This window comes from Neoarius graeffei, chromosome 23 (assembly GCF_027579695.1).
Source record: "Neoarius graeffei isolate fNeoGra1 chromosome 23, fNeoGra1.pri, whole genome shotgun sequence".
NCBI classification, from domain to species: domain Eukaryota; kingdom Metazoa; phylum Chordata; class Actinopteri; order Siluriformes; family Ariidae; genus Neoarius; species Neoarius graeffei.
Genome location: NC_083591.1, coordinates 14,487,629 through 14,499,306, shown reverse-complemented (window position 1 = coordinate 14,499,306; position 11,678 = coordinate 14,487,629).

Below are 11,678 nucleotides of genomic sequence, written 5' to 3'. Positions count from 1 at the left end.
GTTCACATTAATAATGCAGTCAAATTGGCAATTATCAAGAAAAATAGAAGCCTTTTAGCAATCTCTAAAGTTCTCATTGAGAGTGATCAGTGCCATAGTGTAGCTCGTTTGATGTTCCGAGTCCAATGAAAGCTCCCCGAGTCCGAATCTCGTCCGTTTCATCTCTCATTTACTAAATTAGTTTGTGGATGTTCTGCCTTCATCTGTCACAATATGGCTCGAGTTTGATGAAGTGAGAAAAAAGTCTGAAAAGAGAGGCAGAGGCAGCTGGTGGTGTTTCAAAGGCACTCAGGCCCTTAAAGATGATCTGTGTTTCGTTTCATGTGCCGTAGCCCAGGCTTATGAACCAGGCTCTGGGGTTTATGGTGCTTTTTTTTTCACACGAGAGAAAGAGAATCTGTTTGATTTGTCTGAAGTTCTGTAGATTAATATACAGCTGTCACGGGCCCAAGGATCCACACCTCATCAGAAGCCTTTCATCTGTGCAATAGCACCTCGGGCATCAGACAGGGCACACACACACACACACACACACACACACACACACACACACACACACACACACACAGATATGTAGTCTATCTCTTTCTTTCTTTCACTGTCTGGTCTCACTTTCACACACATTCATGTACTAAGTTCAATTTAGATTTAATTTATGCATGTGAATTTTGCATATCAGATCTACGTCAGGTTTGTATGTAAGGGAATACGGTGATGACGGCCTGTCTCGGCTCACTTTGTCCCCCGTGTGACTGACAGCCATGTGTTTTTAAAAGGCCATTTGCACTCGTGAGCTTCTGAGAGATCACAGGTTCTGTATATTGTGCCTCTTTAAATAACACTTTAGATATGTTTAACATGCCACGCAGTCCCACATAAGAGAGAGGGAATGGCACAGAGCACACAGAGTTCACTTGTGGATAACGCTTGCTCTCGGTGAATGCTATTCAAGTGCTTTCTCTTTTGTTTGCAGGCACTGTAAACTCCAGAAGTTTTGGCACTCTTCAACAGAACGGGCTAAACTGATCAAACTAAACTGTGTAAAATAAAAAAGTGATACAGTGAGGAAAAATTTGCAGTCGAACAATTAAAAAAACTTAGTCACATTATCCATGACTATATTGTTTCTATCTTTTTTGTACTTGTAGTTGTTGTCATCATTGTTATTGTTTTTTTTTCTTCTATGTTTTATGTTGGGTGGTGTAGTGGTTAGCGCTATCGCCTCACAGCAAGAAGGTCCGGGTTCGAGCCCTGTGGCCGGCGAGGGCCTTTCTGTGCGGAGTTTGCATGTTCTCCCCGTGTCCGCATGGGTTTCCTCCGGGTGCTCTGGTTTCCCCCACAGTCCAAAGACATGCAGGTTAGGGTAACTGGTGACTCTAAATTGACCGTAGGTGTGAATGTGAGTGTGAATGGTTGTCTGTGTCTATGTGTCAGCCCTGTGATGACCTGGCGACTTGTCCAGGGTGTACCCCGCCTTTCGCCCGTAGTCAGCTGGGATAGGCTCCAGCTTGCCTGCGACCCTGTAGAAGGATAAAGTGGCTAGAGATAATGTGATGTGTGTGTGTGTGTGATGGTAAAGTAACTAGCATTAAATAACAAGACATTAAAAATCAATCTGTTGTGGCACAATAGAGTTGAAAAATAGGCATGCATTGAATTGAACTCAGTAATGATTGATGATTTCTTGCAAGAACAATTAGAAAACATAATACCTGTATTTAAATAATGGCATTGATTTAAATTTGGCAAATGATACCAATTATTGTAAATATTTTACTTTAATGGCCATGATTTCATTGTAGTTGATGGAAAGTGGGAACCCATTAAGGTGAAGATAATCTGTCTGAATATATTATTTTAGTCAACTCAGTGACATGTAAAGTGAAATTTAACAAATATTCACTAAATGCACTCAAATCTCCCTCCATTCAACTTCCTTATGTGTCTTTACAAAATACAATCCAACTCATTAAAGATGAACAAGCTGCAGAAATGACTGAATTGAAATAGTTTTGAAGGATATCTGACACAATAAACCACACAGAAGTGCATGTTCTCAAATTAATGCACAGCAAAATACACTTTACTATGCAAATTGACCACAGTGGGGCGCTGTTCAGAGTAAAACATTCACTGGGATTTTTCGTTTTCAACCCTATATGATGGTTCTCCTTCATTTAGGGGACAGACAGAAGGCAGACATCTTTGGAATAAAACTCAAATAGCAAATGTTATTGGTGCTCTAGTTTAGATTTTGATATTTATATCTTGTTCATGGGGTGGCACGGTGGTGTAGTGGTTAGCGCTGTTGTCTCACAGCAAGAAGGTCCGGGTTTGAGCCCCGTGGCCGACAAGGGCCTTTCTGTGTGGAGTTTGCATGTTCTCCCCGTGTCCGCGTGGGTTTCCTCCGGGTGCTCCGGTTTCCCCCACAGTCCAAAGACATGCAGGTTAGGTTAACTGGTGACTCTAAATTGACCGTAGGTGTGAATGGTTGTCTGTGTCTATGTGTTAGCCCTGTGATGACCTGGCGACTTGTCCAGAGTGTACCCCGCCTTTCACCCGTAGTCAGCTGGGATAGGCTCCAGCTTGCCTGCGACCCTGCAGAACAGGATAAAGCGGCTAGAGATCTTGTTCATGGACAACCAACGCATTAAATCTGCTACTGGCCATAGCCTATTGACATGTTTTCTGTTATTTACTTCAACTTTATCAGTGGTGGTTCTCAGTTCCAGTCCAAGAGAAGAAGCCAAGCAGCCTTTATCTGTCACACGTACACTCAAGCACACATTGAATTTAACCTCTGCATTTAACCTATCTGAAGCAGTGAACCCACACATGCCCAGTGAGCAATGAGCACACACACATACCCAGAGCAGTGGGCAACTATGCTACAGTGCACAGGGAGCAGTTGTGGGTTACGTACCCCATGTTAACCTAACTGCATATCTTTGAACTGTGGAGAAAACCCATGCAGACACAGGGAGAACATGCAAACTCTGCACAGAAAGGCCCCCATTGGCCACTGGGCTTGAACCTAGAACCTTCTTGCTGTGAGGAGACAGTGCTAACCACTACACCACTGTGCCGCCCATGTTCTGCACATTTCAGTGCTTTTTTTTTTTATTTCTAACACACCTGCAACAGCTTGTAAATACTTTAGGCTGTAGGTTCTGTTCTGTTCATTCCCGTAACCGCATTGCGGTCGTAGGGAGGCATGAGAGATGCTGACATAGTCACTCATCTCTCATGTCTTTTCTTTGGGCTTGGATTGCTTGGTGGTGCCCATCTCCTCTCCAAGCATAGGCTGTAGGTATCAGCTCATAAATACTTTAGGTGCGAGGAACAGAACTGGGAATGACAAAAATAATTATTTTATAATACTTTGGCTCCATCTAAGGACAGAAAAATGAAATGCAAGAGTGTGCTGTTTCAATGGTTCAAATTTATTACATGTAAGATCTTCCACTGACTGCTCATGGGCTTCATAGGACATTATACAGATAGTACCAGTCGAAGGCTTGGACACACCTAATTGAGTGGCTCTTCACATAATATGGATTACTATAGTTGTGGTATCGGGATATTTACTGTATGTTTATTATTTATTATTTACTGTTTGATCTCAAACACATTAAGAAGGCAAGAAATTGCACTCATTAACTTTTGATGAGGCACAATTGAAGAGCATTCCAGGTGACTACCTCATGAAGCTGGTTAAGATAATGCCAATAGTATCATCAAGGTAAATAGTGGCTCATCTCATCTCATTATCTCTAGCTGCTTTATCCTTCTACAGGGGTCGCAGGCAAGCCAGAGCCTATCCCAGCTGACTACGGGCAAAAGGCGGGGTACACCCTGGACAAGTCGCCAGGTCATCACAGGGCTGACACATAGACACAGACAACCATTCACGGTCAATTTAGAGTCACCAGTTAACCTAACCTGCATGTCTTTGGACTGTGGGGGAAACCGGAGCACCCGGAGGAAACCCACGCGAACACGGGGAGAACATGCAAACTCCACACAGAAAGGCCCTCGCCAGCCCCGGGGCTCGAACCCAGGACCATTCTTGCTGTGAGGCAACAGCGCTAACCACTACACCACCGTGCCGCCCTAAATAGTGGCTACTTTGAAGAATCTAAAATATGAAACATTTTGGGGGGTTTTAACACTTTTTTGTTTTCCATACGATTCCATATAGGTTCCATATGTTATTTCATAGTTTCAATGTCTTCATTTGTATTTGTAATTGTATTTTCTACAATGTAGAAAATACAGAAAAACCTATGAATGAGTAGGGTGTACAAACTTTTGACTGGTAACTGTAAGGCATGAGCAATTTGTGTAAGAAATGGTGCCATGTTTCTGAGTGGGTGGGTTTTTTTGTTCGTTTATTTTGTAACTGGAATCGTTATGATGGTGTAGTGGTTAGCACTGTTACCTCACAGCAAGAAGGTTCTGGGTTTGAACCCAGTGGTCCACAGGGACCTTTCTGTGTGGAGTTTGCATGTTCTCCCCATGTCTGAGTGGGTTTCCTCTGGGTACTCCGGTTTCTCCCACAGTCCAAAGACATACAGGTTAGGCTAGTTGGTGGTAATCTAAATTGTCCATAGGTGTGTGTGTGTGTGGTTGAAAGGAGAAAACCTCTATAATAATCCAGTAGAAGGCAACGGGAAGCCACTACTGTAATGTTCCCTAGAAACTTTGATGTCTGAAGCTGTCAGAGCGGCCACGTCACTGTAGTGATATGCCAAAATGGATGGATGGAATCTTTGTAGTTTACTGGTTGTTATCATAAAATTAAAGGAAAAAGAATATATGGCAAAAAGTGGTGTTTGTGCATACACACCAGTTCAAAGTATTCAGCTTTCTTGGAAATGGTGGTACAGTAGAGATGTTTGAAGGGATAGAATATACTGACTGATGTGTTGGGAATGATGGACATGCTTGGATGGGGCATGATCGGGAGGAATAGCCTCCTGGACCTGAACCTAGTGAAATGTTATTGCACTTCTGTACAAGCAATGAATTGTATACTTGGCACCAGAGCACCTTGCACCAAAGGTCAATCATCACTTTGCGATTGTATCATCAGACATTAGGTCATATGTTTTACACCCAGGTAAAGAGAAGGGCAGAGCTGTCAAATGATCACCACCTGAGTAAGTCAGATCAGTTGCACAGGGTGCCAGCCAGATTTACCTGGACAACCCAGGAGAGCCTTCTGGGTTGCTTGAGATCATCCAGCAGCTTGGGTGAGAGATGAATTTAACTCTGAAAGGACTTCTCCTGGTAGTGAGTGAGGTCTGAAAGTCCTCAGTTGTAGACTCAGCCAATGCCAAGGTCTGCTCAGCAAAATCCAGGGAGTATTGACCTTTACGAATGATATTGTTGAGTGAAGCATAGAGCACTTTGAGGAATAAGTGGACCAAAGAGTATGTACCAATTATAGCAGAACCACACTTCTCAATCTCCTGGGAAACGTTGATGTCAGGGTTCTGGGTTCCAGCCAGGCTGTGGAACAGTGTACCAACTCTTTATGTGTGCACAGCTTTATGAGGGGTCATAAGATTATGCCAATCCAGGCTACATATGACTTGGGGATTTGGAGAAGGCCTGGGATTGTATGCCTCAACACTTGCCATGGAAGGTATTGCAGGAGACTGGATTATCTGGGTCATTAATTTGGTCTGTGTGTGAATGCAGTGAGAGTTATCTCCGTTGTACTGATCTATGTGGTGAAGCAGAAGTTCAGTTTTTGGACAAACCTTTCTATATCTGTAAATTTACATCCTGATCCTGACTTAGTGACCAAAATAATGCAATTAATTATGGCCGGGTTCTTGCCCAGACGGCACGGTGGTGTAGCGGTTAGCGCTGTCACCTCACAATAAGAAGGTTCTGGGTTCAAGCCCAGAGGCTGATGGGAGCCTTTCTGTGTAGAGTTTGCATGTTCTCTCCGTGTCTGTGTGGGTTTCCTCCGGGTGCTCTGGTTTCCCCCACAGTCCAAAGACATGCAGGTTAGGCTAATTGGTGGCTCTAAATTGACCATAGGTGTGAATGTGAGTGTGAATGGTTGTGTGTCTCTATGTATCAGCCCTGCGATGATCTGGCGACTTGTCCAGGGTGTACCCTGCTTCTCACCCATAGTCCGCAGGGATAAGCTCCAGCTTGCCTGTGACCCTACACAGGATAGTGGATGAATGGCTTCTTGCCTAAACTTTCTTTGGCTAATCAGACACAAGGTATGCCACCACTCTTGCCAGAGCAGTTGGGGATTATGTGCCTTGCTCAAGGGCACTTGAGCCAGTCCTGCTGGTACAAGAAATCAAATCATCAACCTTTAGGTCCCAAAGCTGTTTCTCTAACCATTTGGCCATGGCTTCCCCAAACCATTTGGGGATTGCAAGGGGATATAACAGGCTCATGTGATCTGATGTAGTCTAACGGGGCCCATAGGAAATGAAGTCCAAGGCAGCCATTTCACAACTGAAACCAGTGCTGAGGAGACACAAGCAAATGCGTATTTGTGTCTCTTTTTTAAATATTTTTCAGAATAATGTTTCAGTCTTTAAAGAGCAACTGCTTTAATTGCCCATGATTAAATTCACTCATAAAAGCCCCCCAACACACACTTCCCCAATTAAGGCTCCTAATTTGTGTAATACAGTGCTTGCTAATCATGGATTGCACAGTCACAGACTATGTTCATCTGAAGATTGCTATATCTCTGTACTCTGCACTATACTGAACCTTTAAGTCCACCAAGAAGAGTTGTAGATTAATTGTTTGATTGTTTTTGAATACAAGAATGTGTTTGGTCACCTTAGTATTATCCACTTGGAATATTGCTTTCCATATTTTGAGCTGGGCGGCACGGCGGTGTAGTGGTTAGCGCTGTCGCCTCACAGCAAGAAGGTCCGGGTTCGAGCCCCGTGGCCGGCGAGGGCCTTTCTGTGCAGAGTTTGCATGTTCTCCCCATGTCCGTGTGGGTTTCCTCTGGGTGCTCTGGTTTCCCCCACAGTCCAAAGACATGCAGGTTAGGTTAACTGGTGACTCTAAATTGACCGTAGGTGTGAGTATGAATGGTTGTGTCTATGTGTCAGCCCTGTGATGACCTGGCGACTTGTCCAGGGTGTACCCCGCCTTTCGCCCGTAGTCAGTTGGGATAGGCTCTAGCTTGCTTGCGACCCTGTAGAATAGGATAAAGTGGCTAGAGATAATGAGATGAGAGATGAGATATTTTGAGCTAAGGTGTCACTGTGGTGTAGTGGTTAGCACTGTTGCCTCACAGCAAGAAGGTTCTGGGTTCAAGCCCAGTGGCTGATGGGGGCCTTTCTGTGTGGAGTTTGCATGTTCTCCCCGTGTCTGCATGGATTTCCTCCAGGTGCTCCAGTTTCCCCCACAGTCCAAAGACATGCAGGTTAGGCTAATTTGTGGCTCTAAATTGACCATAGGTGTGAATGGTTGTTTGTCTCTGTGTGTCAGCCCTGAGATGATCTGGTGACTTGTCCAGGGTGTACTCCGCCTCTCACCCATAGTCAGCTAGGATACGCTCCAGTTTGCCCATGACCCTGCACAGGATAAGTTGTTACGGATAACGTATGGATGGATATTTTGAGCTAAATATCACTCATGTGTGTTAGATGCTCCAGGATATGACAGGCAATTGCAATCCTTTAATTAATCCACTGAGCTGCATTTATTCAATCAAACAAACTTTTGAACAAATTATGACTATGACTATGGTGAAAGCTCCTGCTCAGAGGTAAATCAGAAATTGGTCTATAACTGCTCTACTAAGAGATCCAATTTTAATCAAATGCACAATTGCTTAAAGTGGTCCAAATTCACTGCCTGATTCTCTATGAACCCCATAGATTCTCTATGGGGTTCAGGTCAGGCGAGTTGGCTGGCCAATCAAGCACAGTAATATCATTTGGTAGTAGTTTTGGCACTGTGGGCAGGTGCTAAGTCCTGGTGGAAAAGGAAATCAGCATCTCCATAAAGCTTGTCAGTAGATGGAAGCATGAAGTGCTCTAAAATCTCCTGGTAGATGGCTGCATTGACTTTGGACTTGATAAAACACAGTGGACTGACACCAGCAGATGACATCTCATCTCATCTCATTATCTGTAGCCGCTTTATCCTGTTCTACAGGGTCGCAGGCAAGCTGGAGCCTATCCCAGCTGACTACGGGCAAAAGGCGGGGTACACCCTGGACAAGTCGCCAGGTCATCACAGGGCTGACACATAGACACAGACAACCATTTGCACTCACACCTACGGTCAATTTAGAGTCGCCAGTTAACCTAACCTGCATGTCTTTGGACTGTGGGGGAAACCGGAGCACCCAGAGGAAACCCACGCGGACACGGGGAGAACATGCAAACTCCACACAGAAAGGCTCTCGCCAGCCATGGGGCTCGAACCCGGACCTTCTTGCTGTGAGGCGACAGCGCTAACCACTACACCACCGTGCCGCCTGCAGATGACATGACGCTCCAAATCATCGCAGACTGCAGAAACTTCACACTTGAGTTCAAACACGTTGGATTCTGTGCCTCTGCACTCTTCCTGAAAAGAACTGGACTGTTGCTCAGTGGTCCAGAGTCCACTGAGCAACAGTCCAGTTCTTTCTCTCCTTAACCCAGGTAAAACACTTCCAATGTTGGCTCTGGTTCAGGAGTGGTTTGAGATTAGGAATGCAACAGTTGTATCCCCTTTCCTGAAGACATCTGTGTGTGGAAGATCTTGATGCACCTCAGTCCACTCCTTGTGAAGCTCTCCCAAGTTCTTGAATCGACTTTTCTTGACAATTCTCACAAGGCTGAGGTCATCCCTGCTGCTTGTGCACCTTTTCCAGTCAGCCTTTTAAGCAATGACCTTCTGTGGCTTACCCTGCTTGTGGAGGGTGTCGATGATTGTCTTCTGAACAACTGTCAAGTCATCAGTCTTCCCCATTATTGTGGTTGTGTGTACTGAACTAGACCGAGATACACAGCATTTATACTGTTTTACTCAAACTCAAAATGAAATATTCTCATATTTTGAGATTTTTTTTTGTGCTGTAGGCCATAATTATCAAAATCAAAACAGAAAAATGCTTGAAACATTTTAGTTTGCATGTAATGAATCTAGAAGATATTCAATTTTCAATCTCTTAAATAACTGATGGAAAATATTGAACTTTTTCACAATATTCTAATTGTTTGAGATGCATTAGTATCTGTAGTTTTCTGTCATCACACATATAAAGAGAGAAAAAAAAAACTAACTGTTGCCTTTGGGTTGTCTGGTCCAATGGCAAAGTAAGCAGTGTTCAGTCGCAGCATGACAGATGTCACAACATGACATTATCTATAATTCAGTGTTATACAGCTGGGCTCCGAGTTCTAAAGAAGTTATGGTGTGAACAAGTGATCTGAGAGTTTATTAATGGTAAAATTTCCTGATAATGAACTTAGCTCTCTTCTAATTCCACTTGTATTATGAAGTCATTTGCAAATAGTTCCCTTTCTCGTTCATGTTAACATGACTGAGCATGGTTCAGAACTATGTACACATATATAAAAACTTCAGTAAGTACTTCATATCTTGCTAGCACCCTTGCAGCCAAGTGGCTGACGAGGGCCTTTCTGTGCAGAGTTTGCATGTTCTCCCCGTGTCTGCGTGGGTTTCCTCCAGGTGCTCCGGTTTCCCCCACAGTCCAAAGACATGCAGGTTAGGTTAACTGGTGACTCTAAAATTGACCATAGATGTGAGTGTGAATGGTTGTTTGTCTCTAGGTGTCAGCCCTGTGATGACCTGGCCACTTGTCCAGGGACTTGTACCCCACCTCTCGCCCATAGTCAGCTAGAATAGGCTCTAGCTTGCCCATGACCCTGCACAGGATAAGCGGTTACGGATAATGGATGGATGGATATTTCAGTCTTACTGAATAATCTGTATATAGTGACATTTCTTTAAAGTATTGTTTATATGCATTATCACAAGATCAAATACAGATTAAATTCCACATTCTGTACGTGTTTAATCATTATATTTTTATATGACTCCATTTCAAATTCAATTCAGATAAATTCCATTTGAGTGAACAATGCACCTCTATTTAAAAAAAAGTTCTCATTTGTAGTTATTTATTCGTGTATTCATTTATTAGGATGCTGTTTATACATAAATTGCCTATTTACAGCCTGTATGTAGGTCAGAGAGCTATGACCCTGTCACAGTGCAACTTAAAACATTTTTCAGGTTAAATCATGAAAATTATATCAATATTAACATTCTAATTGTGTCACATCAAAGAGCTGCACAATTTGTGCCATTTGTAATAGTGGTATAAAAGAGCAATATTCTGATTAATATTTCAGCTAAGACCATGTACTTCTTGGTGATGTATTTCCTGGATGAAGAAGCCCCTTCTCAGTAATTCGCTGCCCAAATTTTAAATGTATAGCATGGCTTCACACTCAGTCTAAGCTCTTTTGTAATATATTCTTTTACAACATGGCTTACTGTAGTGCTATAAAGGTATACAAATGATCATTCCATCAACTAAACTTTGTATTACTGTATACACTCACTGGCCACTTTAATAGGAACTTGTTCTTGAGTCTAAGATTCCTGTTCTTGGCTGCAGGAGTGGAAACCAATGTGTTCTTCTGCTGTTGCATGCTGAGATGCTTTTCTGCTCATCACGGTTGTAAAGAGTGATTATATGAGTTGCTATATCCTTCCTGGCAGCTTGAACCAATCTGACCATTTTCCTCTGAGCTCTCTTATCAACAAGGCGTTTGTTTCCATCCACAGAACTGTCACTCACTCAGTGTTTTTTGTTTTTCACACCATTCTGTGTAAACTCTAGAGACTGTTTTGTGTGAAAACCCCAGGAGATCAGCAGTTTCTGAAATACTCAAACCAGTCCGTCTGGCTCAAACCAACACCCATGCTACAGTGAAAGTCACACTTTGAGAGGACAATTTTTCCCATTCTGATGTTTGAAGTGAACATTAACTGAAGCTTTTGATTTGTATCTGCATGATTTTATGCATTGTGCTGCTGTCAAGGGATCGGCTGATTAGATAGCTGCATAAAGCAGCAGGTGGATGGATGATCCTAATAAAGTGGCCAGTCAGTGTATGTATAAAATGAATTTGTTCATTTCTATCAAAATCAGTCATATAATCTAGCTTTGATTTGAGCTTTGTCTAGGTGTTGCTATCATCTATTTCTCTGTGCTGTGCATATAATAATAATAATAATAATAATAATAATAATTATTATTATTATTATTATTATTATTATTATTATTATTTCTTTCTATACTAGACAAATGCAGTAAATAAAATACTATAGTATCTAGTTGTTTGGAAGTGGCTTATACAGATTTCTTTCTTTCTTTCTTTCTTTCTTTCTTTCTTTCTTTCTTTCTTTCTTTCTGCACTTATACAGATACAGTATATAAATTAACATATTATCCAGCTGTTTGGAAGTGGCTTATACAGATTTCTTTCTTTCTTTCTTTGGTTTTGATACAGTATATAAACTAACATATTATCCAGCTGTTTGGAAGTGGCTTATACAGATTTCTTTCTTTCTTTCTTTCTTTCTTTCTTTCTTTCTTTCTTTCTTTCTTTCTTTCTTTCTTTCTTTGTTTTTGCACTTGTACAGATGCA